Source organism: Parus major, chromosome 1 (genome assembly GCF_001522545.3).
Source record: "Parus major isolate Abel chromosome 1, Parus_major1.1, whole genome shotgun sequence".
Taxonomy (NCBI): Eukaryota; Metazoa; Chordata; class Aves; order Passeriformes; family Paridae; genus Parus; species Parus major.
Window position 1 is genome coordinate 112,363,597 of NC_031768.1, and position 25,873 is coordinate 112,389,469.

The 25,873-nt window shown below is 43.0% G+C and overlaps 1 long non-coding RNA gene across 1 annotated transcript; it reads right to left on the bottom strand.

The window, feature by feature from the left end:
* Nucleotides 1-18,359: 18,359 nt before the first annotated feature.
* Nucleotides 18,360-25,832, bottom strand: LOC107209243. The gene is made up of 2 exons (XR_001523491.2): nucleotides 25,447-25,832; nucleotides 18,360-20,498 (listed from the first exon to the last, which is right to left on the bottom strand). It is a non-coding gene; the product is annotated as an uncharacterized LOC107209243 (long non-coding RNA).
* Nucleotides 25,833-25,873: the final 41 nt, after the last annotated feature.

The following is a 25,873-nucleotide window of genomic DNA, read 5'->3' on the forward strand; positions in this document are numbered from 1 at the left end:
TAATATTTTTCTTCTCTTTGTAACTGTTTTACATCAAGTGTGTGTCAAATAACCGAGGGAGGCAGTAGCAAGGTGGCAAAAATGTGAGTAAGAGAGCTTTAAAATAACTTGCTTTAATAATTTTTTTTAGATGTTAGGGCTGTACTCCTAAGGGTCTGCCTATGCTGAAGGCAAGTGAAAAATATATAAAGAATAAGGCTATGCAGATATGCTTTAACTGTTCTGGTCAGAAATGTGATTCAGTGGTTGCAAGAGCTACTCCTTTCCTAGCCCATCATGTTCCCCAGCAATTTATGGAAAGCAGCACAATCCAAATTTAAAGTAATTTTTGTAATAGAAAAGCTGACAATGCTTCACTCAAAAGCAAGGCAATCTTGATAACTTCATTCCTTCTCAGAGTTAGGCAATTTGAGAAATTCCTTTTAATGGAAGTTATTTTTTAAACAGCAAGCACTGTTTCCAGTGCAACTTCACACAGCATTTTATGCTCATTATTTTGTTTGGTTTATGATTAGTTTTAAATAGATTTTTCTTGGTCCCTTCTTAATTTTCTTGCTGAAAGGGTGGTTATGGTTTTTTTTTAATAATTCCCATCTTCTCTGCAACTGAAAGAACTCTCAGAGATTAGATTACCATGAAATGCCCCTTCTTTGTCAGGGCCACCTGTCTGATAAAAAGATTTCTTGATACAAGCCCTGGCAGCAAGGCAGGAGTTATAAAGTGAGGGGATTTTCTGGGCCTCCTTGGCAGTTTCCATACAGCCTGTCTTTATTGAGTCATTGAAAAAACAATATTCTTCCAGCTTTTTAAAATGTTCTTAGAAGTTTATGCTGTTCTGACTTTGCAGTTTCATAAGTTTCCTCTGTACATCTGCTACACAGGTAGGGAATACAAATCAAAAGTGGATGCTACCAGCCCAAGACTGCTGCAAGTTGTTCTGCTCCTTCTTGAAATAACCAGAATTAGAAGTGATTATTTACTAGACCCACTTTCACTCCAACAGTCGTTTATTTGCATTTTACTTATAGGTAATAAAACCTGGGATAAAGTTTTAACAAAACCTCCATAATAAATGCAAGCTTTCCTGAAAATCATGTTCTAACACATCTACTTCTTCTAAGTCTTGAGCTGTACAAAGCCAGGTTTAATCAGGACATCTCCAGGGTTGCAAAGATTTGTGGGGTGTTTTGAATGCTCATATTGGAAGTTTTGCAATTTCTATTTTTTAAACTCATATCTCCTAAAACCATGCGTGTCCTGGAACACCAACAGTAAACAAAGAAGAGTTTCCAAGCATTTAGAATTGTAGAAAATCTGGAAAACACATCAAAAATGTCTTAACACATTAGAAACAAACCCAAGAAATTAGAACAAGATTGTGTGTTGATTTTTATAATGTATAATGTAATATAATGTAATATAATGTAATGTAATGTAATGTAATGTAATATAATACAATATAATATAATATAATATAGTATAATATAATATAATATAATATAATATAATATAATATAATATAATATAATATAATATAATANTAATATAATATAATATAATATAATATAATATAATATAATATAATATAATATAATATAATATTTTTCATTATTACAAAGAACAAGTATATATATTTAAATATATATAGATATATAAAAATATATAAATATATTTAACATATATTTATATATTTAGAATTCTGGTGACTTTTTTTTTTTCTTTTTTTCAGAGTATTTCTTTACAGCTTGAAGTTGAAAAACTGGTCCTTATCTCCTGAGCTCTATCAGGAGTGGCATCAGTGTCAGTTTCATCAGGAGCACACCTTCTGGAATGGGAGTGCTGCCCTGCAGGTGCCAAAACACAGGTGTTTAAGGACATCTGAGATGCCCTGGGGATCCCACCTGGCCTCTCTCTGCTGATCCAAAAGGACACAAAACCCTTTAGATGGTATCCCAGCTACCCCAAAGCATTTCCAGTGACACAGAGGTTACTCCTAAAGGTTTGGGGTTTTATTTTCAATTTTTTTTTTCATTTCGAATGTCATTAATTGGTGTTTGAATTAAACCAGTGATGTGCATGTAGCTCCAGGTGTTTTATTGTCCAGGTTTATGTGTTTTTTTGGGGATCCACTACTCTGGAAGAAGGAGTATGACCTTGTTTCTCTGGGACAGTGGTTGATGTTGGCCACTCTCTGTCACAAGGAGGTCTACATTATATTTTTAATTCACTGGTAACCGCAAAGAAATCCAGAGGAGAAAAAGAAGGAATAACAAAACAAGAACATTAGGAGCTGGAAGGGATGGTGAGAGGAAAGACTTCCAAAAGTAGAGAGGTAAAGGAAGAGCCATTATTCAAACCTCAGGCTCCTCTGGAAGGCACACAGCAGAGCAAAGGCTCCCTCTCAGTCATGGGATGCCTGGTGCAACACAACTGCCTCCAGAAAACCTGCAGGTGAAATGAAGTGGAAGAAACAGATAATACACAGGAAAATGTACCCCTTGACAAGGATCTTAGTTATGAAAGTGCTTTATAGGGTAATAAATGCTCAGTAGCAAGTTTAAAATAAAAATAACAGGGCTTTAATAACAGTGATCATGACATTGTTATTAAAGGGTTTAAATTGAAAGCTTAAACTCCCCAGCAGAGAAGTTCTTTGGCCAATTCTGCAAATGCTTCTTAATGCTTTTTAAAAAACATTTTTAATACTTTCTGGCTACTTTACATTAGTTTGGCTCTGTAAGGGAAGGATTTCTCAGTTCCTAAATGTACATTATGGGTGACAGAGGGGTTTTATTTGAACTAAAACTAGGCTGGGTTTCTGGGGAGAAATGAAAAATAAAAGGGAGATGCTGGCAGCCATAAAGAAAACATAGACAGTTTAAATCTGTGGAAACCATGCAAAAATGAGTTCTCAGCTGAAAGCATTTGGGGTTTTTAAGAACTACTTTTTGTTGTTATTTTTTTTTAGAAGGCAAACACATATTCACAGGGTTTGAGTGTTTTCTGTGAAAACTCACAACTTTCTGAAGGGATGGAGGTGTGGGAAAGCAAAAACAAAGAGATGCACTGGTAAATCTTGAGACATTTCTCAGTGACCTATGTAAATGTTATCTTATACAGCATGATGCCTACATTAGATCATTTTGTGACATTTTTTCCTCCCCAAAAAAGCTTAGGGAGGTAATTTCCAAGTCAGATTAAATATCAGGACTTGTTCTTTGGGCTTGAACAATCTCTTGCAAGGGTAATAGATTTGTTTGCAAGCCACTGCAACGACTGGAAATTTGAAGGGTAAAGCTGAGCAAGATAAACACCATGTCTGCTTCCATTTAAATGTAAAGATTTATTATTTCTGTGCTTGTATTACCTCTGTTTAGCATTTCTGTGCTTGTTCCTGCCCAGTGCTGCAATGCTGGGAGGTTCTCCCGTCTGCAGATGTCAGGAGTTACTTGAAATATTGGGATATTTGTGATGTTCATCTGTAAAGGGCTGGATTCCAGCAGTCTCCCAGTACCTCAAGCAGTGTCATGGCTTTGCAGGTACTGCTGCTTCAGCAGATGTCAGGAAGTCATGTGCTTGGCAGGGACCATATGGAGAATCCCAGGAGGGGCTGAGCACTCCACTTTATTGCCTTCCGGGAGTTTCGGGTCACCGAGGACCAGGCAAAACTGAGCCCCTTAACAGATTTAATAATGATTTTTTTATTTTTCTTTTTTAAATTATTGAGTCAAAAGAAGTAGCAACACATGTGCTGGCTCCAACATTTCCATTTCAATCCAGCTGAGCTTCTGAGGATGTTGAGAGCGTGGCCTCTTTTGGACCTTGGAATTAAAAAGAGTATCCGAATAAAGCTTCCTTTTATTAGAGAAGAGAAGCATTCTTTTGAAAGGGTCTCAAATATCATCCTTGGCTGCCAGCACATTTTGGGAAAGACAGGTGAGAAGTGAAACACATTCCTTCCATTATGCCTTTTGCCACAGTGTCCAGCTTTATCATCTGGGCAATTGCAAGTCTTTGAAAAAAGAGCTCAAATGCCATTTCACTTCTGACTTAAACCAAGAGAGGGGGAAAAAAAAAAAAAGGTATTTTAAGCTGCACTTTGGTAGGACCAGAATAGTATTAAAAGAAAGCAGCAAATATTTTATCACTATTTGTGGCTTGAGTTTTTCTTAGATGATTCTTAAAACGCCACAGTTTCAGTACAAGAGGGTGAGACAGGGGAGGAATTCCTCGGGTCTATTTCAAGTGTAAATAGTTACTTTCAACTGGGTTTTGTACATCAAAGATGTGCAATTATTTCCTTCAATTATGAACATGTACATGTGAAAAAACATGGCATTTGAATATATTTTGGGAGGAGTCTTAGGGACACACAAAATTCCATTACAGTGCTGAAGACAGAGGGAACCTTTAAGAGCATTAGGATGACTCCTACTATTCTAATCCAAATTTTTGAGTTTTTTTTTTTACTATTTGCAAGGTTTCACTGTCCCCCACGGGTATTTTCACAGCCCAGTGCACGTTTCAGTGATGTTTTTTATGGTTCTCGTGCTGTTCCTGGTGCTCAGCGCCCCAGCAGGGATTAACAGGCTCTTCAGAAGGGAGTTCTTGTAAGGGGAGAAGACCTAGGACTGTTCCATGCTGGATGAACAATGCTTACATTGCATGCCAGCTGTTCCTCAGGCTTTGCAAGGAGCTTAGACCCACCTCAAACCCCACTTAAGCCCTACTTTGATTTTTTTGCCTGCATCTCCAGCTTATGAACACTGACAGTGACATTTCTGTGCAATAGCTGTGAGGAGCTGGTCACTTGATCTGAGAAATGCTAATTCCTGTGTAGGGAACTGCTTTTTTAAAGGTTTGTGGTAGAAATGCAATAACCTCAGGACACTGAAAATGCTCTCCACTCTTATTTTTATTAGCCCTCCCTCCACTTAATTTTGCTGTTCTCCTGCTTATGTTAGATAGATAATAAGTTCCTGTCTGCATTCTTCTCAATTACCACCTCATAGCACCACAAGTCTTGTCTCTTGTGTGGAAAGTTTCTTCTCAGATGAAAAATGAGTCTGTGGCATGGAGTATCTGCTCCCTTTATAGCCCTGCCTGTGAGAGTTGTCCCTGCATTGCTTGCAAAACCAAAGCCTTGGGCTGGAGAACCTCCTGACAATGAAGCAAGCAGAAGAAAAGCAGGATGGGTGATTACAGTTTTCCTAGCAAAATACAGCTCCTGAGTGGCAGTAGCCTATACTTTTCATTTTCAAAGCAAATATCAAGAGGGTTTTTTAAGCTGTGGCTGTGCCAAGCCCATGCTGTCTTTTCACAGTCTCTCCTCTCTCATCCCCAAGGGATGGAGATGAAACCAGAGGGGATGGAAGGCTTAGGGCAGGCTGGGGCTATTGGATTGTTTTCATATTAGTAGACTGGAGTTTTATCTACATTTACACTTATTCAAAAAAGCAATTACATTTAGGGTTGTTTCTCAATCAGAACTTAAAAATTAAAATATTCTTTCAGCCCGTAAATAGCTGTGTCTTCTTTAACCAAAGTTTACCAAAGTTTCTGTGAAGTTTCCATGAATCAATTTTGAGGAGCAGACCTTGGGCCTGCAGGATTTCTCCTGATTGTACACAGATATTCCTGGTACAGTGTAACAATATCTGCAGGAATTTTCAAACCTCCACCTCCTTATGTCTGTCAACAAACAGCTTGTGCACCAAAGCCCTTTGGCACATGCAGACTCGTAACGAGGCAGGGAGCTTGGATGCCTGGCTTTCAGTCATGCCTGCATATGCAGCTGTGTTCATTCTGTCCATAAACAACGCAGGGAAAACCTGGGGAAAAATTGCCATGAAAGGGGAAAACGTTTCCCTGAGAGATCCAATTTAAGTTGAGAAGGAATAAGAACAAACGGGAGGTCTGTGTTAGCTGTCCAGAAGTCACTCTTGGAATGAGGAGTGACAAAAAGATAGGGGAGAGATAAGAGTGACTGCTGGGTGCTTGGGCAAGCTTCATGTAGATGTTTCTCATTAATTCATTGCTTGAGTTTCTGCCATGGAATCCCAGAATGGCTTGGGTTGGAAGGGACCTTAAAGATCCTCCAGTTCTGACCCTGTGCCATGGGCAGGGACACCTTCCACAATCCCAGGTTGCTCAGAGCTCTATCCAAGCTGTTTTTAAACCATTCCAGGGATGGGGAATCCAAAAACTCTGGGCACCCTGTGCCAGGGCCTCCCCACCCTCCCAGGGAGGAATTTCCTCCCCACATCCCATCTAAACCCACTCTCTTTCAGTCATTCCCCCTCATCCTGTCACTCCTTCCCTTGTAAATTGTCTCTCTCCATCCTTCTCATAGGCTCTGGAAGGCCATAGTTAAGTTGCTCCAGAGCTTCTCTTCTCCAGGCTGAGCAGCCCCAAAGTGGAGCACACAGGTGTGTATACCTTGGATACATAATACCTTGTGAGATGTGGCTATAAAAAGAAAACTAATGTGACATTTTCTGAAGGACATTCCCAGTAAGCATTCCTTTAATTTTTTTTTTTAATATATTTTTTTTTTAGTAGTCATATGGTTTAGTTTTAGGCAGTCCTGTGAGGAGCGGGGATTTGAACTCTGTGATGGGTCCCGTCCAACTTGAGATATTCTATGAATTTATGGTTCCATGCCAGGCTGGATACAAAGAGAGGGGTTTTTTTCACTAAAGCACAGCCACAGAGCTGTGGGCAGATAACAGAGCAAGAGGGGAAGTGCAGGTTCCACTGACTTCCCAATTACTTCTTGTACAATTAACTGGAAGGAGAAAATTCTCCTGTGCATGCCTACAGTCTCAGCTTGACACAGGCAGCCCTGAGAGAGAATGCTCTTGAAGAGGCTTTGCAGAGAGGAGTTTATGTGAGCTGCCAGTTGAGCTGAAAGCTGTTCCACCTGCTCCCTGGCAGAAAGGCAATGTGCATAATTAAAAGCAGACATTTCAAAGGCTATGAATACCCAGCAGGGTTTTGAATGCTGAGAGTGGTGAGGGGTTCTACCTCATCTACCTCATTTTCCACCCTTTAAGGACTCTGAAGAAATTAACTGGCCATATTTGGTTATTATTAATCCCTTTTACAATGGAAAGAGCATCTCAAGAAACGAAGGATCTGTTGTTTCAAGCAGCCTCAGACACTGCGAGCCCTCCCCAGTTAAAATTTTGAGGGTTTAATTTATTTCAGAGTCTGGGTCAGCACTGGTGGGAAGGTGAAAATCCTGTGTTTCAGTATTCACTTTAGTGGAAATGAGACTCTGTTTTTCTTTCCAGGCTCAGAAGAGAAGCTCTTCTGACACAGAATTAGCTCTTCCTAGGGAAAAGGGTTTTATTGGTACCAGAGACAAATTTGTGCTTAAGGTTACTAACTCCAAATTATTTATTCTTCAACAAAGCCATGTTATTAGATACCAAAGATTTATGGTTATTTCATCCCAAATGCAATCTGTGCTGGCTCATAAATTTTCTGCTTAGAAGAGCTGATACCATTACTGTGTGAGGGAGTCTGGCTTTTTTAAGTTTGATTGTTTCTCCTTGTTTTTTAATGAAATAAGGAGAAACAGTCAAACATGAATGAAAATACAATTGCCCACCTACTCTAAGTTTTCTGTACTGGGGTAACCAGTCAACAGGAATTGTCCTTGGTTCAGAAATGGAAAAATATTTTAAAAAAAGATGTTTAAAGAAATCACATGCTGATGACATCCTTTATCAAACATCTAGTGACAGAGCTGTCCTTCTCTCCTAAAAATGTGAGAACTAATCACCAACTAGTAAAAGTGTATTTTATGTTAATACAATTAATCAACACCAGACAAAGTTTTTCTCTTATTATTTCTCCTTTCAAGCCAATCCTCAACAGAGACATGGACCAGATGATGACTTCACATTTTTCCAAGGCACAGTTTTATGCCTCTATATTAATGTGAACATTTTTTTTTTGAGGTTTCTCCTCTCAGAATCTATACCTTTTTTTTTAGAAAATGTTATAAATTTTTAGAAAAATTATATAAATTATGCTTTCCCCACATGAGAGAAATTAATATTGAATCTCCCATTAGGTCATTTGAGCATAAGGAGCACTTTACTCTTTTGTCTGAGAACAATACCATCTTCTCCTCAGAAGGTCTGATTCTTAAATGCGAATACCATGTAATTAATATATTGATTTGAAGCAGTTATTAATGTGAATATTTGTATTTCCATGTGAATAGGCTTGTAGGATCAGGCCACAACCATGCAAACCACCATGGAAGGATTGATTATAGGACTGGACAGGGGTAACTGCATGAGCTTGCAAACCCCAATGTAGTCTTGATTGCATTTTGAATCTCCTTTTGTATTAAAGGTTTACAATTTATAGACACCCTATGAGAACTGCCAGACAGTGCTTTAATAAACAGATATCTTGCTTGGGCAACCCTTCTACACAGGCATAAACCAAACTCAATTGCTCTAGGGTCTGATTCCAGCTGAATTCGGAATCTGTCAAGGAACAAGACAACCAGGACAGGAGCAATGAAACAGAGCTGAGCTACTCATGAATAAATAGAAGTAGACAGGCAATAATAATGGATTAAATGGGTGGCATTCCAGAATGGGGCTTCCCTACTTCCTCCTTTTTCTCTCCACCTCCCTGTGTCACTCCCCACTAAAGCTGTGTTTGTCTCCACGGCGCCAATTTGAAAATGACACGTGTCTGAATACTGCCCAAAGAGCAGCACAGCTCTAAAACTGGCAGTGATTCCCAGACTCACAGAATGCTGGAGGTCATCCAGTCCAGCTCCCCTGCTAAAGCACGTTCACCCAGAGCAGGTTGCTCAGGATTCCAGGTTTGGAATATCTCCAGAGGAACAGATTCCAATCTCTCTGGGCAGCCTGTTCCAAGTGCTCTGTCACACTCACAGTAAGGTTTTCCTCATATTCAGGTGAATCTTTCTGTGTTTCAGTTTGTGCCTCCTGCCCCTTGTCCTCTCCCTGGGCACCACTGGAAGGAGTCTGGTCTCCTGATTGTCTCCTCTTGAGGCTGAACAGCCCCAGCTCCCTCAGCCTTTTCTCATAAGGGGGTGCTCCAGACCCTTCAGCATCTCCACAGACCCCAGCTGGACCTGCTCCAGTAATTCCTTCCCTTTCTTGAACTGGGGAGCCAGAGCTGGACACAGCCCAGAGAAAAGGGGAGGATCATCTCCCTCAGCCTGCTGGCCACACTCTTCCTCCTGCAGCCCAGGATCCCACTGGCACATGGTTCAATTGCTCATTTCCCACTCAGATTTTAGGGAGTTGGATTGGTCACAGAGTTCCCTGAATCATCAGGATAAATTCTCCTCTCTCCATGGATCACTCTTATCTAGCTCCAAAGGGGAGAGGATTTTCCTGTAGCTGCACAAGTGGGGAGAGCACTGGTGTTTCTTTCATGGAGTACTCTAAATGCTGGGACTTACTGCTCTTTGGCTTTAGGTTCATGAATAGCAGAGTTCATTCTTTGTAAATAGCAGGCAAAAATAGGTGGCTGGCTAGGAGGAGTGTTCCTGAGTTTTATGGGATCAATAAAAGTTGTTGTTGTACAGAGCACTTGGCTTTCTCCAGTGGTCTCTTACAACACTTTTAATCAGGTTCCTCCCTGCATCAGGATGCACCATGTGTTTGCTTGGCAGCTGTTCCACAAAATCCAGTCAAAATCCAGGCTTCCCACTGGAGTGAACAGAGGTTATGGATGCACTTGAGTGCTTTGCTGAAGCAGGGCCAGCCTGGGTGAAAACATCTCACCCAGAAGACAATCTCACCTTCTTTGGAGTTATTTTCATGGTATGAGATTTTTATTTTCCTTTCAAATGTTGTGTTTTTTGAGGTTGGGTTGGTTTTTGGTTGGTTTTTTTTCAATCAGGAATAATCTCTCCAGAATGAAGATGTATGATATCCTCTTGTATATGAAAAACTGCATAAATAAGAACAGATGCTTCCAGTTCAGAGGCCTGAGAAAGGCATTTCTTCTGAAAACAGCAGTCAGAGGCCCTTCATAACTCTCTTCTTCTTGGCTGATGATATGGTTGAGCACTGAGACCTGGGCTGGGAAGCCCTACTAACCAGTTCCTTCCTCTATAAAACAGACACTGAAAAGGAATTTGATCCCCATCTCTCCTGCACATTCCTCCACACACCTTGGGTCTGAGCTCCAAACCACTGAGGGCAGCTGGATGACTCCAGTGAAATTCAGGGAATATCCTACCCGGGGTAGGCTTGGAAAATGTCACAGCAGCATTCCTGGCTTTGCTAAGGGTGTGGGCCATTATTCAAGGCCTTAGAAACAGAAAATCAGGGCTGCATTTAAACTAAAACTGTAGAGGAAAAATAGGAAAGAAGATGAGGATAAATAATGGGCCTGTGTGCATTCAGATCCCATTCTTCACATCACCAAAATATAAAGCAGAGCCTAGAAGGAAGTAAGATTTAGTGCTGGCTTCCTTCTGACAAATAGAGGACTAATGGCATTATACCTTTTTATCCTATTCCTTTAAACCAAAACTGAAATGAGGGGAAAGGAGGAAAGAATCCTTCCAAAAAGAGGTTCCTTGTGCTCATGGCCTCTCAGGCAGCCTGGGCAGTGAATGCCTCCCTCACTCCTTCCTCCTGTGCCTCCAGTTCCCTGGCTGCTCGTGGTTCATACCACGACTGCTGCACCCTGTGCCATCTTTTGACTGAGGGGATTGCACTTTTCCACTGTTTGGGAACCTGGATACAACTCCACACCTCCAGCAAAAGAAACAAAACCCTCACAGTGCTCACTCTGCAGTGTCAGCCTAGATAAAACACCCTTTGGAAACGTTTTGCTCATCCTTTCCCCCTGAACAAAAGCAGCAGAGTGAGGTTGTGGACAGGCTGATCATACACCAATGTCATTTTAATTGGTTGGAATTGATGGGTAGCAACATTTAGTGCATGATAAAATAAAGCCTAGCTCAAGACTTATTGTAGCAAATCACCCTCTCTTCCACCAGAAGTAAAACTTATGTTTTGATGTATGTGAGAATTCTTTTTAATTGTAAATGACCATTTAAATTTCCTCATTCAGTTGGATAAAAAAAATGAAGTGGAAACCCCAGCTTAGGTGAGTCAGTAAATATTTGTACAACTAATAGCAGTAAAGGAAAAACTAGGCAAGGTTGCTTTTGTTTAGGCAAACAGAATGATAAAAATAAAATCGTGTCATGTGGGATTAATGGTTAGTGAAATCTTACTTCTTCAAGCACTATTAGGTGAGGCTGCAGATCTGTCAGCACTGTCCTAATATCAAATGCATGAAAGAGAATCTTTTCAGTGTCATAGCAATAACATTAATAGGTTCAAGATGCTTTCAGACATGTCATTACATCTGTAAAACTGTTCTTGAATGGCTTGGGCACCAAAGCGTTCTTTTGTTCCAAGATTTCAGAACAAATTGAGGCAGAGATGCAGGAGAAGATAAAATGTGATAGCTGAGATCTTCCAGGACAACAGAAAAGACTCTTCTTGCCACAGGTTTTCCACAGTTGTCTCTCATTTGTAATGATAAATCCACATTGCTGGGATTTTCCACAGTATGCAATTTCAAGGGATTACTAAACCTGTTCCTAAATTATTTCGGGGTTTTACAAACCTCCACAGCCATTCGTCAGTGACTTTCAATGGCATTTAGCATTTCCAGGACAGCCTCAGGCACTTCTCTGGAATGCAAATGTAGGAACCTGTGGGGATGGTTTTGTTGCCATTTCACAAGACCTGTAGGTCATTTGTAGGTGCTCCAGCTCCCTGCAAGTTTGGATGCTTATGGCATTTGGATAAGGATCTGCCATAGCCAACTCATCCCAGATAAACCCAAAACCCCAGATTTTTCAGGCACTGGACATTTCAAAACCACTTTGCTCTGTGACTTCAGCTTGGACACTTGGCTGGTTTCCAAAAAATCTCTCATCAAGAGTTTCACTCTTTTAAATTTATCTAAGCAGCGGTGAACCTTTTCGGGTACCAAATCCGTGGGGTTTTTTTAAATGATGAACTTCTATTGCTGTCATGCTAAAAAACAAGAAAAACTTCCAGCCCTTAAAAATAACAAACCAAAGAAACAAAAAAAAAAAAAACCCAGAAATCACAACGGTAGACATCAAGCTGAAGGCAACTTATATCTTTTGTGAAGTTACTGTTCAGCAATCCGTCTCCTGCTTTCCAACAATCAGAAGGTTTCATCTCATTCTTGCTCCTGGAGGCAGCAAAGCTGGAAAGGGCAGAGCATAACAAACTCACTCAATATCACAAAGATCTCCCAGCTTTTTAGCAAAAATTTTGCAAAACTATTCCCCAGCTCTTCAGGAGCTTTTCAGCCTTTAGTGAAGGGAGACAGACACAAAACAGAAAGCAAAGCAAGTACAGGTTGAACATTCACAGTCACTAAATACTGTTAACAATTATTAATCTTGCTGCCTGAATCAGTAAAACACCAGTTATCTCAGATTAAAACTCTGCTTAACAGCCTTTAGGAGAACATTCTTTAAAAAATAGAGTTTTAATTCCTTCTGGTTTCACTGTTTAATTTTTGAGTGTTTTTTTTTCAAAGGCACAGGCAGTATCAACACGATGAGAAAGACACGGTCAGCCATGGGTCTGATTGTTCAAAAAGAATAATAAAACAAGCAGAGAGGTTCTCCTGCACAGAGCTTTAAATCCAACATTTTCATAACTATTCAGCAAACCTCCCATGGAAAGACTTTCTGCTACCACCTTCCTCCTACTCCCATCAAAGTGTTGTGAAAAAAGCTGGTAAATGATGACTTTAAATCATATTCCAGCAAAGAAAGTAGGCTGCCGACAACAAGGAGTTTTACATAAAGTTATCTTCCTAAGCCTCAAACAAAACAAAGCCTATCTTATCTCCACATCCATTTACATGTGGTAATCTGGAGTGGTTTCACGTTTCATTTTGTTTGAAGAAGTAGGAAAGAAATACTAAACGTTTGCAGGAATTTCCCTTATTTTAAAAAGACCTGATTAGTCCCCGAGTTTGCAGAGATTTCAACCCAAAACTCAGGTGCAGCGAGGCAGGGCCGTTCTTTGCCTGGTTTGCCCATCTGTTTCTGTGCACTTGGAGCACAGGGGAATCGTGGCAGAACATTTAATGCAAATGGTGCTGAGAATATGGAACAAGTTACCCGAGTCAGGAGGCAGAGCAGAGCGTACATGTGTTCGAATTACCGGAGATTTGTTTCTCTGGTAGGGAGGATTGAGGGATGAAAATGCAAAACCATGGGATTCAGCTAAACTAAACAAAGGAATCCATGCTACATTTTGGGCCAGATGCCTTTTTCCTGAAAAGATTTTGCTTCCAAATGATTCAGGTGCAAACTTGTTGTCTGCCGGGATGGAGAGCCAAGAAGCCTTGATTTTGCTTTGGGTGTGACACGTGACTGCAGGCAGGGGGTTTCTGATGGGTTTTCTTCTAATTCAAGTTATTTTTTTTTAATCTGCAAAGTATGTGCACTGGTACAGGAGTCCTACAGGCTTTGGCTGAGGGCTGGGTTTTGGCCAGGCCTGAGTGGGTGCAAAGCAAGGCAGAGAAAGCTGGTGGAGGTTGTTAAAAACCTGTTTCATGTTCAACAGGGCCCAAAGAGGTTCCCTGAAAGCAGCTGTAGCCCCTGTAGAAAAATCTGCTGGGCCAAATCAATGGTTATGGCATAGCAGAAAGCAGAAAAACACCTCCTCCCCTGAGTGCTTTTATTCTGAGGTGAAATTCCTCTGACATCCACGGAGGCAACAAAACCCAGGATCACCTGAGGACTGAGCTTTACCTACAAGGCATCATCTCAAGGCAGAAGATTGCAAGGGCTTTGATATTAGCTCAAACACAGAACTGAGCTAACATGTCTGCAGGACTTCTAAATTTGAGCTGGCTCGTGTCCAGGCAGTTCCAAGCACGAGCAGAGGAGCCTCAGGTCTGTCTGAAATGTCCTCTAGATGGATTCTCAGATAGGATGCTCTGAAGTGTTGCCTCTTGTGGTTGCAGTTGCCGTGTGGGTGGCTGAGCTCTCTGAATCTTGTAAAAACAGCACCTTGACAGTCCCATTAACAATACAGAGAGTTCTGGGTTCAGTATGAAAACCCTTCTTTTCAGAGTTCCTCAGATCTGAGGGATGGTTTGAAGGGAAAAAAAATAAAAAATCTGATTCAGAACTTGAAAGGAATTCATGCCTTTGCCACAACATTTACTACTGGGAAACATTGCTAACTTTTACTCTGAGTAGTATTGACCAATAACTCTCCCAGTGTTTTCCTGGTAGCACAGCAAGTGAAGAGGCTGGAGAAAGAGAGTGTTTTGCTTTCCAACATTAAAAAATAAAATAAAATCTGCCCCCTTACATGCACACAGAGTTCCCTCAAATCTGCAGAGAGAGCCTGAAGCTCAAACTAAGGGCAGAGATTGCTAAAATCCATCAAGCCGTGTGAGCGCGGGGCACTCACACCACAACATAATGAAAACCATCAGAGCTCCAGCTCCATGTGGCTTTCATGGACCCACAGCATCTGCTGCCTTTGTTTTGGAATTCTGCCTGTGCCCCATGCGAGTCACTGCGTCAAGAGAAGTATGGGAGGGAGTCCTCCGAGCCTGCAGAGCAGGAACTGCAGGAACATCACAGCTGAACCATTCCAGGTGCTTGTTAAAACAGGGTTAGGCAAAAGAGGGAGGAGAGAGGGCCACAGGGGTTACCCTGCAGACAGCAGACAGGCTGATGGGCCTTGCATTTCATGCATTCATTTCCATATGTGCATTCTTGCAGCATTCCTTGACTGCATAGAATGGGGACTACTCCTTATCACTGTAAATGAGCACACAGATCAAAAAAACACCAAAACCAAAACAAAACCAATAAAATATTGTGCCTCACTCAGCATTTGGTTCCAAGGACAAGTACAGCTTGTGCACAGTGATGTGCAGTGCAGCTTTTTGTCAAGGACTTGCAGATTTTGCCTCATCCACTAAATGTTTTCCTCTTGTGCTGGCTTAAGCTGGGGTAGAGGTAATTTTTTCCCCAGTGGCTGGTGTGGGGCTGTGGTTTGAGTCTGATAATACAGAGATGGTTTTGTAGTTGCTGAGCAGAGCTCAGACAGAGCCAAGGCCTTTCCTGCTTTTTGTGCTCCTGGGGAGGAGACACAGCCAGGACTGGTGACCACAACTGACCAAAGAGATATCCCAGACCCTTTTGACATCCTGCTCAGGATATAAAGCGGGGGGAAGAAGGAGGAAAAGGGGACATTTGGAATGATGGGGTTTGTGTTCTCACAAACTAGGTGTGATGGGCATCTCTGCTCTCCTGGGGATGCTGAGCACCTGCCCATGAGAGAAGGTGAATTAATTCCTTGTTTTGCTTTGCTTGTGTGCAGCTTTTGCTTGTCCCATGTCTTTATCTCAACCCATGAGTTTTCCGGCATTTACCCTTCCAATTCTGTCCCTGATCCCACTGCTGAGAGAGTAAGAATGTAAGACTGCTATAATGCTCCTCACTACAAAATTGCTCTGACCTCATCTACACAAAACTGCAGACAGACTGTTCTAAGTAAGACAAAACCCCCCTGCAATTAGAATTTACCAAAATGAGCTCTTTAGAAGATGCAAACAGGAAAGGACAGGGGGTTTTTATGTCTCTATGAAGCACAGGAGGGAGGTGCTACCTCAGCCCTATAAGTAGAAACATGTCCAAGAAGCCCAAACAGGGCTGGAGTGAGGTCATGTCTTTGTAAGTGGCACTCAGGAAGCCTGAGTTCATTCTGAGGGACCCCTACGTCCTACACAGCAGCCCTGGGCCTGGAAGGCAAACCCTGAAGCTCACAGGGGATAAGGAGGAAGTGACTGTACAACCAAGAATTATTATTCACCCTCATTACGCTGTGGCTGCTCAGTGTTGCTCATGTGGACTTGCTGAGGAGTAGAAAATAGGCAGCAAACGTTGGCTGGATTGGAAACTGAGAGACCTCAACGTGTGATTGTAAAGAGACAATATCAAACAAGGCTTGATCCTTCTCTACAGCAAAAGACACCGTTCTTAGCACAACACAGTTTAATATTTTTATCTGTGGCCTGCAAATAGACAGAGAATCATGGAGTTATAAAATGACCTTGGTTGGAAGGGACCTTACAGATCATCTACTTCCAACCCCACTGTTGTGGATAGGGACGTCTTCCACTATTAGAGGTTTCTCAGAGTTTTATCCAAGCTGTCCTTGGACACTTCCAGGGGCAACCACAGCTCCTCTGGGCAACCTGTGCCAGGGCATCCCCACCCTTACAGGGAAGAATTCCTTTCTTTTATCTAATCTATCCCAATACAGGCCCCTGAGGGACACCATTGGTCACTGAAGTATAAAATCAGTGTCACAGAAATCATAAAATCAGCTTTGGAGGCAGTCTAAGCTTTAAAATGGGCTGGACACTGGCATGAAGAATTTAAGATCCTGATGATGAAGTGTGGAGCAGAGCAGTGCCTCTGGAAACAGAGGCATGACCTTAGAAGAGGAACATTCTCTCCAGAGAAGCAGGGGCTGTGCAAAGGGAGGAGCTGCTGCTGTTCCTCAGGTAATGAGTTCCTGGTGTGGTCTCTGCCCAACAGAGTTATGGAGGCCAAACTGCAGCACAGCTTTGTCCAGCAGCAATATCCACAGCTTAGAGGTGATTTTGATTAGCTGAAGGAGGCCAAAACATTGACTGAAACATTGAAAAATTGTTCTTTACATGAGCACAAGGTCCTTACTGTGCTTAAGCCTCACAAGGAAAGTGTCAGAGTGATGAGCTATTATCTATAATTCGACTAACTGGGAAAAAGAAGTAGCAGTTTCTTCAGACTGGCAGGAAAATGCTTAATAAGGTGTGATGTCTGGGCACTGCAGCTGAAAGGATTTGAGATTAGGAGCTGGATGCCATTTTTTACCACTTAAGGTTAATAAGCATTGGAACACCTTTCCAAAAGCTCTCATTTCTTGCCTGAAAATACCAAGTTTTAATGAGTCAAGTGGGTCAATCTGAGTGTTTTGTGTGTGAACACACGGCATAAACATAGTGGTAACACTCATCTTCCTCCCACAACAGCAGCTGGCACCTTGTGGGACACCAGGTGCCTGCACTGGATGGAGTTCCAGCATGGAAAGGGGAGGTTTTTTGTTGGGGAAGGTCATGGGTGGGACATTGCTTGGTTGTGTTTCCTCTTAAAACATGTCACCATATGGTTTCCATGTTTGGAAGCGGTGAGCTCCTGCTCGGAGCAGAGGAGAATGGCTCTGCTGCACTGGGGATGGGTGAGTTTTTATGAACCATGGAAAGTCGTGCTGTTCAATGGCAAGAGCCTGAGTACACACATTTGTCAGCTCATATTGGAGCATATAAACCCCAGTAAACATCGGGAAGGAAATAAGGTTGCCTGGTGTGGTTATGATCTAGACCATGACATGAACATTGCAAAATGTTCCCCTGGGAGAAAAAAAAATCTGAAAATATTGCAGGCAAGAGAGCAGAGAAGCAGAAGGGTTCTGAGAGAGAATAGGTGATTTGGGAAGCAGCTTTGAGACTATGACGAAATCCCTGCAACTCAGACTACATAGGAGAGCAAAAGTTTGGTGTGGCTGGGAAGTTTCTTGCCCTGTTTGAATGCCCTGAAGGGTGGGCTGGGTGTTTTTTTACTCCTTTGTAAATCCATTTCAGGCCACAAGAGATTTTGTAGCATGATGTAGAGTGAAAGAGTGTTTTTGTCTAGTGGACCTCAGGTTTTTCTCCTGCTTAAGGTCAGGACAGAAGGATTTTGAAAGGACCAGTTGTTCACATCAACTCAAGATCAGGCTGTGCTCTGCCCACATATTATATCTGTTAAACACTGCATTTATTTATTTCTTTACAAATTTCCTTGCACCATGGCTGCTGATGATTTCCAAGACTCATATTTGATGACATTCTGGGTGTCCAGTAAAGAGGGAAATAATTTCCTGTTGCAGGAATACTTCCACTGCAGTATCAGGTGATAGAGCTCCCCCATCCCTTTCAAGCACACACCCTCCCGGAACAATGGTGAAAAAGGAGTCGTGATATTTATCAATTTCCACCATTTAACTTCCTGAAATGGAAACCCTAATGACGGCCCATGCAGGCTGTATGGTCAGGAAAACCAGACAAAGTCTCCCATTGTACCGGTCTGGTTGTTACGGGAGAGGATCTGCCTGCTTTGGTGTAACAGGATGTACTGCATATTTTGTATTTTTGCCCAGTGCTCCAATCCCTGTGGGCTAAACCTTTTCAACAGCAGCAATAAAAGAAGAAAAAGACTGAGGCCCTTCTCTTATACCACTTTTATTTTCGGGGGATATTAAATACAAAGAGTTTCACTCTCGGTGGAAGTTGTCCAACTGACTCCAGGATACTGTGTAATCATTAGGAACTGGAAAAACTCAAACTGCCTGTCTGTAGTGGCTTGGATAAGACCTGCTGGGTGCTTTCCAGAAATGAATATTGCAGCTGTGATGAGACTTGTGTTTGGGCTTTTCTTTCGGGGTGAATCGCGCCCTTACGCCCAAGGCCAGACTGAGCCTAATGCATCATTTGAGACCCATTTAAGCCCTTAAATAAAGACTAAAATAGCATTTAAATGTCACACACAAACACAGAGGACCTCCCAGCCCTTCTGAGGGAAGTGAGTGTGCTGCAAGATAGGTGCTAAATATTAAATGTATGTGCTGATCATTAACATGTCTGTGCTAATCATAAATGCATGATTTCCACTGCTAGAAATGGGAAAATATATTCCAAAAGCCGCATCCCTGTCTTACAGATGGAACATCTCAGCCTGCACAGTGTCTAAAACCTCTGAAAAGGGATGTTGTGCAGGGCTCAGCTGACACTGCAGCCTGATGTTCCTCTAAAGTAGCAGGACTGGCTGCTCTAGGGTGCAGTTGGATGGGAGATCTGGACGTGGAACAGCTGGCTCAGGAGGTGACACCCACTCAGCACCCCTTTAGGAGGGTTTATTTGGTCTAGCTCTCTCTGTTCCTGTGCCCTGTGTGCCCATGGGAACATACTCCTGGTTGAGTTTCGCCCCAAAGGAATCCCGTGTGACCCCTCTCTGCAAACCAAAGCACAGCCAGCAGAGGTAACAGGAGAATCCCTCCAAGAGCAGGACCATGATCCTACCCCAGAAGCACCCTGGGAGCACCTACAAGCCCTCTTAGACAGCAAGAGCTCTCAGAATGGTCCTGTTTGGGGATTAACGTTGGGAGAGCAAGCTCTAGGTTCTCACCTTTCCCTTTCAAGGCAAAGATTTCTCTTTGGAGTGAGGATAAGCCAGATGAAGCTCAGGGCCAGGCACTGGTGCCACCTGAGAGCATTCCCCTCCTTCCTCACAGGACCTGCAAAGTCCTTCCTCCCCCAGTTTCAGGGCAACCAGGACTGAGATGGAAAAATCCGAGCTCACGGCAACCAGAACTCCATCTCTGAAGTGGTGGAGCGTGTGTATTAATGCCAGGTGAGATCTGGCAAGAGAATGTTTGTTTTAAATTTCTCTTTAATCACTCTTACAGTTTCGACTTTGAAGTCTAGGGAAGTACATTTTCTGGTTTATGCCTCAGATGACATGGAAAAAGATATTCCACCTCCAGTACTGGAATATCATTTATAGATGTGTAAATTCATAAAGCTGTGCCTCTAACAATTTGCCCATGTGGAACCTTCCCAATTTGCAGCAACTGAGAACTTGACTGAAAAAGAAAATAATTTTTTTTAAAAAATTGAAACTTTTTTTAATTATAATTGCCCCAGAATTTCAGAATATAGGCTCTATATCCAGGCAATGTGCAAAAGAAGGGCTGGGAGGACAGGAGGAAGCTGAACATACACATCTTTGGAAAAACATTTAAAGAAATAATGACAAAAAGTGGTAAGGTTTGGAGGGGTACAAGAGAATGCAGACTTATTTGAGCTCTGTTTTTCTACTACAGATGTTCTGCTAACTAGAGCAGAGATGTTCAGAGACCACATATTGGCTGTAAAATTCTAGGACTGCAATTAATTAAATGTCTGCTGCTCCTCATATAAACTACACTCGCGAGTTTTTCAGGTCCTCTACTCCTCTGAAGGAACAGCTGTAGAATACATCACATGCATATCTTGCACCCTTAAAATGTATTTTTATAACAAGTGTCATTTTTTTTTTACAAGGAAAGTTTAACATTTTACCCTTCCTCTGATAATCTTGCTGCTGTTCAGAAAATAAAAAAGGAGAAGGGTCTGGTGCTTACTCTCCTAACATGTGATACTTCCTGCAGAGCACTGCCTCCACCCAACATGTGTTTTTAAACAAAATTCATGGTAGGTTCAATGGTCACAATTATTCACTTGTGTTATGGCTTATGTGAGTCCATTTCTTGCAGCAGTTGTTGGAAGGTGAGGACCCCATTCCAGTTTATTCTCCAGGTTAATGCCTGAAAATGTAAGAAATACAATTTGTCATTTGCACCTCCTACTACTCCTGACTGGACAATCCCACTGCTTCTTTTGATCCATCAGCTGACCCCTCCCCTGAACACCTGTAAGGCATGTGCTTTTATTACATGATACATTTTTATTTATGTTTAATCTTGCAGAAATCTCTTTTCTTCCTCCATGATACCTCAACAGTTTGATTTCTAGCCAGGCCTCAGACTGTTTCCTGTTTTAATTTAATACGGTACCCACAAATTCACAATATTCTTGTGTTGTTCCAGTAAAACAATACAGTATTTTAAAAGTGCCCAACCCATTTTAACTCCACACTCCCCATGGCTGCCTCCTCAGCCCTGACACAAAAATTAAGCTGATGTTAAATTGTCAGCCTACTGGAACTGCTATACCCCTGATCCACTGCTTGCACACACCACTTACAAAAACACAACCCCCAAGCAAAAAGCCTCTCCTTTGCTCCCTTGAAGATGTCATTGACCATAAAGAAGCAAGTGAAACAGTTTGCCTTAAAGCCAAGGTTGTTCACACCAAAAACACTTGCATTCCTGACCAAATATGACTGCTTTAAGCTCATAATTTTGTTTAAACTGAAGAGCCTGGCCAGTTACAACTGCTATGGGTGGCAGACAAATGCAGGGGTGAGAGGCACAAAGCTACAACCTGGCTAATGCCACTCAAGAAACAGAGGAACAGGCTGTGTCTTCCTTGTGAAAATACTTTCTGATTGTTTTTCTGATGTAGATGTTAGTTGACCTTTAAATAAATAATTGAAGGCCTGTGAAAACTTTGTCCTGGACTGCTTGGAAATGCCAGCTGTGTGTGCAGGGAAAGCCAGCCCTGGAAATGGGAGAGGGCACAGCCCACAGCGAGCTGCCCTTGCCACAGGCAAGAGGAGAAGGATGCAGAAGTTACCTCAGTCTCCAGGAGCACTCAGCTCCCAAGACATCTGCTGAGACTGGCAGGAAGGATGCACCAAAAATGGTGCTGTTGTCTTATTTATCAACCACAAATCCATTTCAATATCAACAAGCAAGCTAAAGTCACTCAAAGCAGCTGCCAGGAGGTCTCCATCTGAATGGGTTTTCACAGCATCCAAGCCACAGAAAGACACATGGTCCAAAATAGGGACCATGTTGTATATGATGCTATCCTAGGGTGAGCGTTAAAGGCTGTATAACTTCTTCCAAATGCTGGAATATCTAGTCCTTTCCAGGAGACTAGCCTAAAATATTAATATTTAAGAATTCTTTGCAAGATTACTTATAATGAGTATTTTATTTAGTAATAAGCCCTTCAGAAATAAACTTCTTCAGTGGTTTTAATGCATCACTGAAGAGAAGCTTTAAGATGAGCAGACTTGAGCACTGTAATCATAATGTTTGCATTGTTAAAACTTCTAACAAGACCAACAAACCATGGCCCCGGACACTTCCAGGGATGAGGCACCCACAGTTTCTCTGGGCAACCTGCTCAAGTGCCCTGCCACTCTCAGAATATAAATTTTTTCCTAATATCTAATCTAAACCTCCTCAGCATCAATGTGAAGCCATTCCCCCTTGTGCTGTCATTACAGGCTCTTATAAATAATCTTGCTCCATCTTTCCTCTAAGTTCCCTTCAGGGACTGGAAAGTTACATTAGGTCACCCCAAAATTCTTTCTCTCCAGGCTGAACAATCCAAGTTTTCTCAGCCTTTTCTTATTAGCAGAGCTGCTCCATCTCTCTGATCATCATCATATTAAAGTTTCCTATTAAGTTAACAGAAGTGAGGCTTTCAACCCTCAGGAGGGACAAAGCTGTCCTGTGTTAAGAATTGTGTTCCTACAGGTAAGTTTTTTAATAGGATCTAACCCAAACCTGGGTCCATTCCCAGCTATAGCCCTGTGTTGATCACAAGTCTAGCAAATGCTGATTTTTTTGGTATTTAGAACATGTTGGCTGGGCAAATTTCTTGGGTTTGATTTGGCTTTCTTTTAATTTTACAGAACAAATGTTACTTCCCACAGTAATTGTCGTCTTCCCTGTGCAATGACATAGAAATGCCAGACAGTCCTAACACCAGAACAATGAAAACTGAGCAGAATTATTTTCATTTCCAAGAAGGAAGAGTTCAATTAGTGGTGAAAGACAGGTGTTCCTGGGTAGGATGTCCCTGACTCCTTGTCAGGGGGCTGTAGGCAGACACAGGACCTCGGATTCATGGTTTTCTAACCCCTTCTAATGTGCATTGAAAAAGAGGTGATGTAAAACCTTTTTATTAAAAATTGGAAGGACACCTGGATAAAATCATTAACAGCTTCTGCAGGATCTCCACTTCTCTCAAGCTGCTCCCTCATGAGAGTGTTTATAATGCTTAGCGCAAAGTTTCTGATGTGACTAAAACACTGTAGGATCAGGAATCCCCTGCTTCCCAGGCTGCTATTTGCAGGATCCTAAAGGGTTTCACGGACAAACCCAGGGGGTGAAACACAACTTTAATGACAGCAGCTTGTAGCTCCCAGAGACTCCAGAGGATTGCGTCTTCTTTCATCAGGATTGAATTCCATCCAAAGTGTACAAGACTTGTGTTGTGCCTCAAAGCTAATTGAGGATTTGTGGCTCTCTATCTCTCAGTTGGGAAAGGTCAGCCTTGAAATTTCCAGGTCAGAACTGTTTGACAAGGATTTAGTGTCATCCGCAACTTGGGACATGCTAACAGGATTTCTTGTTTAAAGGCACTGCTGTAACTGTAAAAAGAGGCTAAAAGGGCAAAACTGTGAGGAAAGAGATGATTCATTCCAGTGATTTATCCTTCCACTTCCAGGCTCTCAGACTAAAAGATGTTCCCTCTCATTGCACGAGGCATGTCGGACCCATCTTTCCATTATTGCACTGCTGTGCTGAGTTATTGCAGTTTTGAAATGTAAACAGGACAGATTTCCTAATCTGTGTGGTAATTTGCACAAAATAATTTGTACCTTTCTGGAAAGCTTGGATCTTTGCTTGGTGTAACAGGAGCAGACCAGCCAACTTCTTCTGCCATTTGGGAAATCAAAGACAACTCCAGAGATGAGCAGTGGGACACACCATTTAATTATCACCAGCCTCTCTAAGCATTCCTGTTTTTCCAAGGTTATATGGCTGGACAGTTGGAATTAGGCTGTAGCCTGGGAGAACGTTACACTGGCCTCTCGTGCACCATATGCTTTTTCATTGACAAACTAACACTTCTTTAATGAGACATGCTGAGGTTGTTATCCAAAATACTTTCCTTATCCCAGATCTCATCTCCAGCACCTCTCCCAGGGGTATCTGGGAGTTTGGACCCAGACATATTTGTGGATCCAGGGCTCGATCAGGTCCCAGAGAAGTCAATAAAAATATTGTTGGTGCTGAGCAGACATGCATTAGGCTCAAAGGAAAAGTGAAACCCATCCAAGAAAATTAAAGGTTCTTTTTTCAATCAAAATATCTCTTTTCTCTCTCTCCCCCCCTTTATTTTTTTTTTCTGCTGCTTTAACTTTATAACGAGTTTAAGTAACTGAGAAAAATGTTTAAATTTTTAAATGTTGAATAGTCCTGGCCCAATGCCCAAAAAAGTTAATCTGACCTTCCTAATGCATAACTCTTATTAATTTTGAAACTTACTGACTCCAGTCAAGAATTTTTGGGGATGGTAGAACACTGAAATGTTGAAAAATAAATACCAGGAGGCTGAGAAGTGAACTTCAGTTCACAGGCATCACTATTTCCAGAAAAATGGAAAAAGAAGAATGAACACTTGAAAAACTTTTGGTGAGTTAAACATTTCATAAGAACAACCTCAGGGTTATGTTAATGCAAGATTTTACATGGGAATATTAATTTTTGAAGCTTTTGTGGCTTTAGTTAAGCTGCTCCCTAGAGAAGTGGTGGACTTGCAAAGCAGCCCCAGGAAGCTACAGGGGCAGGTCTGTGCATCCCACCACCCATCCTGACCCTGCCGAGCATCACAGGTGTGCACATCATCTTCTTCCAGACAGAGTGGTCCGGGGTGAGATGCTGCCTGCAGGGGAGGATGAGGCTGGAGACCCGCATCCCTGCGGAGTCCTGCAGCCAGAGAGCACCTGCTCCTGGCCCCGTCTTGGGACGTGGAAACACGGGATAAATAAACAAACACTTCTGTTCGTCGGTGCGGGGTCTGGACCTCAGCAGAGGGAAATCAGCCGGCATCCTCAAGTCTCGCCCTGCTCTCACCTTCCCAGAGCCCTTCCAGCCCACGACCTCGGCAGGGAAGGAGCGATTTGCCATCGGCAAAAGGCTGAGTCCACCGGCAAGGCTGAGGAGCAAAGGCAGTGACGGCAGTCACCTGTCCCTGGCCGTGTCCCTGCCGGTCCCCAGGCAGGGGCGGCAGGCGAGGGCCCGGGGGCTCAGTGTGGCGGCGGGGGATGATCCAAGGGTCCCAAGTCATGCCGGAGGTCAGGGCCAGCACTACCTCCTCCCCGCCCTCTCCGCTGCCGGGGCTCGGGGCAATCACGGTCCGCCCGAGTGGATGACAGCTTGCCGGCACTAATGACAGGCTGGGCGCGGAGCGGCTGCCCAGACAAAGACGGGAAGTTTGGCGCTGCCCGGGGCAGGGGCTGGGACCGAGCGGGGACACGGCGGGACCCGGGGGACACGGCGGGACCCGGGGGACACAGCGGGACCCGGGGGACACGGCGGGGACTGGGGGCTCCATCTGCCCGGCGGAACCGCGGTGGCTGCCCCGCTGGCTCCGGAGCCAGGCACAGACCTCTCACCCTCCTCCTCCTCCTCCTCCTCCTGGCCGAGCTCCGCCAGCCGCAGCCCCGCCAGGACGCGAGGTAAGCGCGGCTCCGGCCGCGGGGACATCCCGAGCCCCGCCGGCTCTCAGCCATTGGGGCAAACCTCGCGTTTTTCACACACACACACAGACACACACACAGACACACACCCCAACATCTTTCTCCTGCCGGTCTCTCTCTGCCGTGGCCCGGCTTCCTCCGGCTCTTTCCCTCTCCTGCTTCCCTCTCACTCTCGCTGCTTTTCTCCTCCCCTCGAAGCCGCCCCCCCTCCCCCTTTCCGCCTCCCCTCAAGTTTCTCCTTCTGTCTGATTAAATGAGAAGGAAGTGTGGGAGTGGTGGTTTTGAAGCTCTCCCTTTAAGAGGCAGCCTGCAGTGACGAATTGTTGAAATTGCCATTGCAGGATGGCATTCCGCTATAAATTCATTGTTCCACCTCCTCTCATCTTCACATTTCTCTCCCTTCTCCTCTTGTTCACATCGACAGACTGGGGATAACAACAACAACAACAACAGGAAAGATACAGGGAGGGGGCTTTTACAGAAATCCAGGACGTTTTCCGCTTCTTGGGCTTTTTT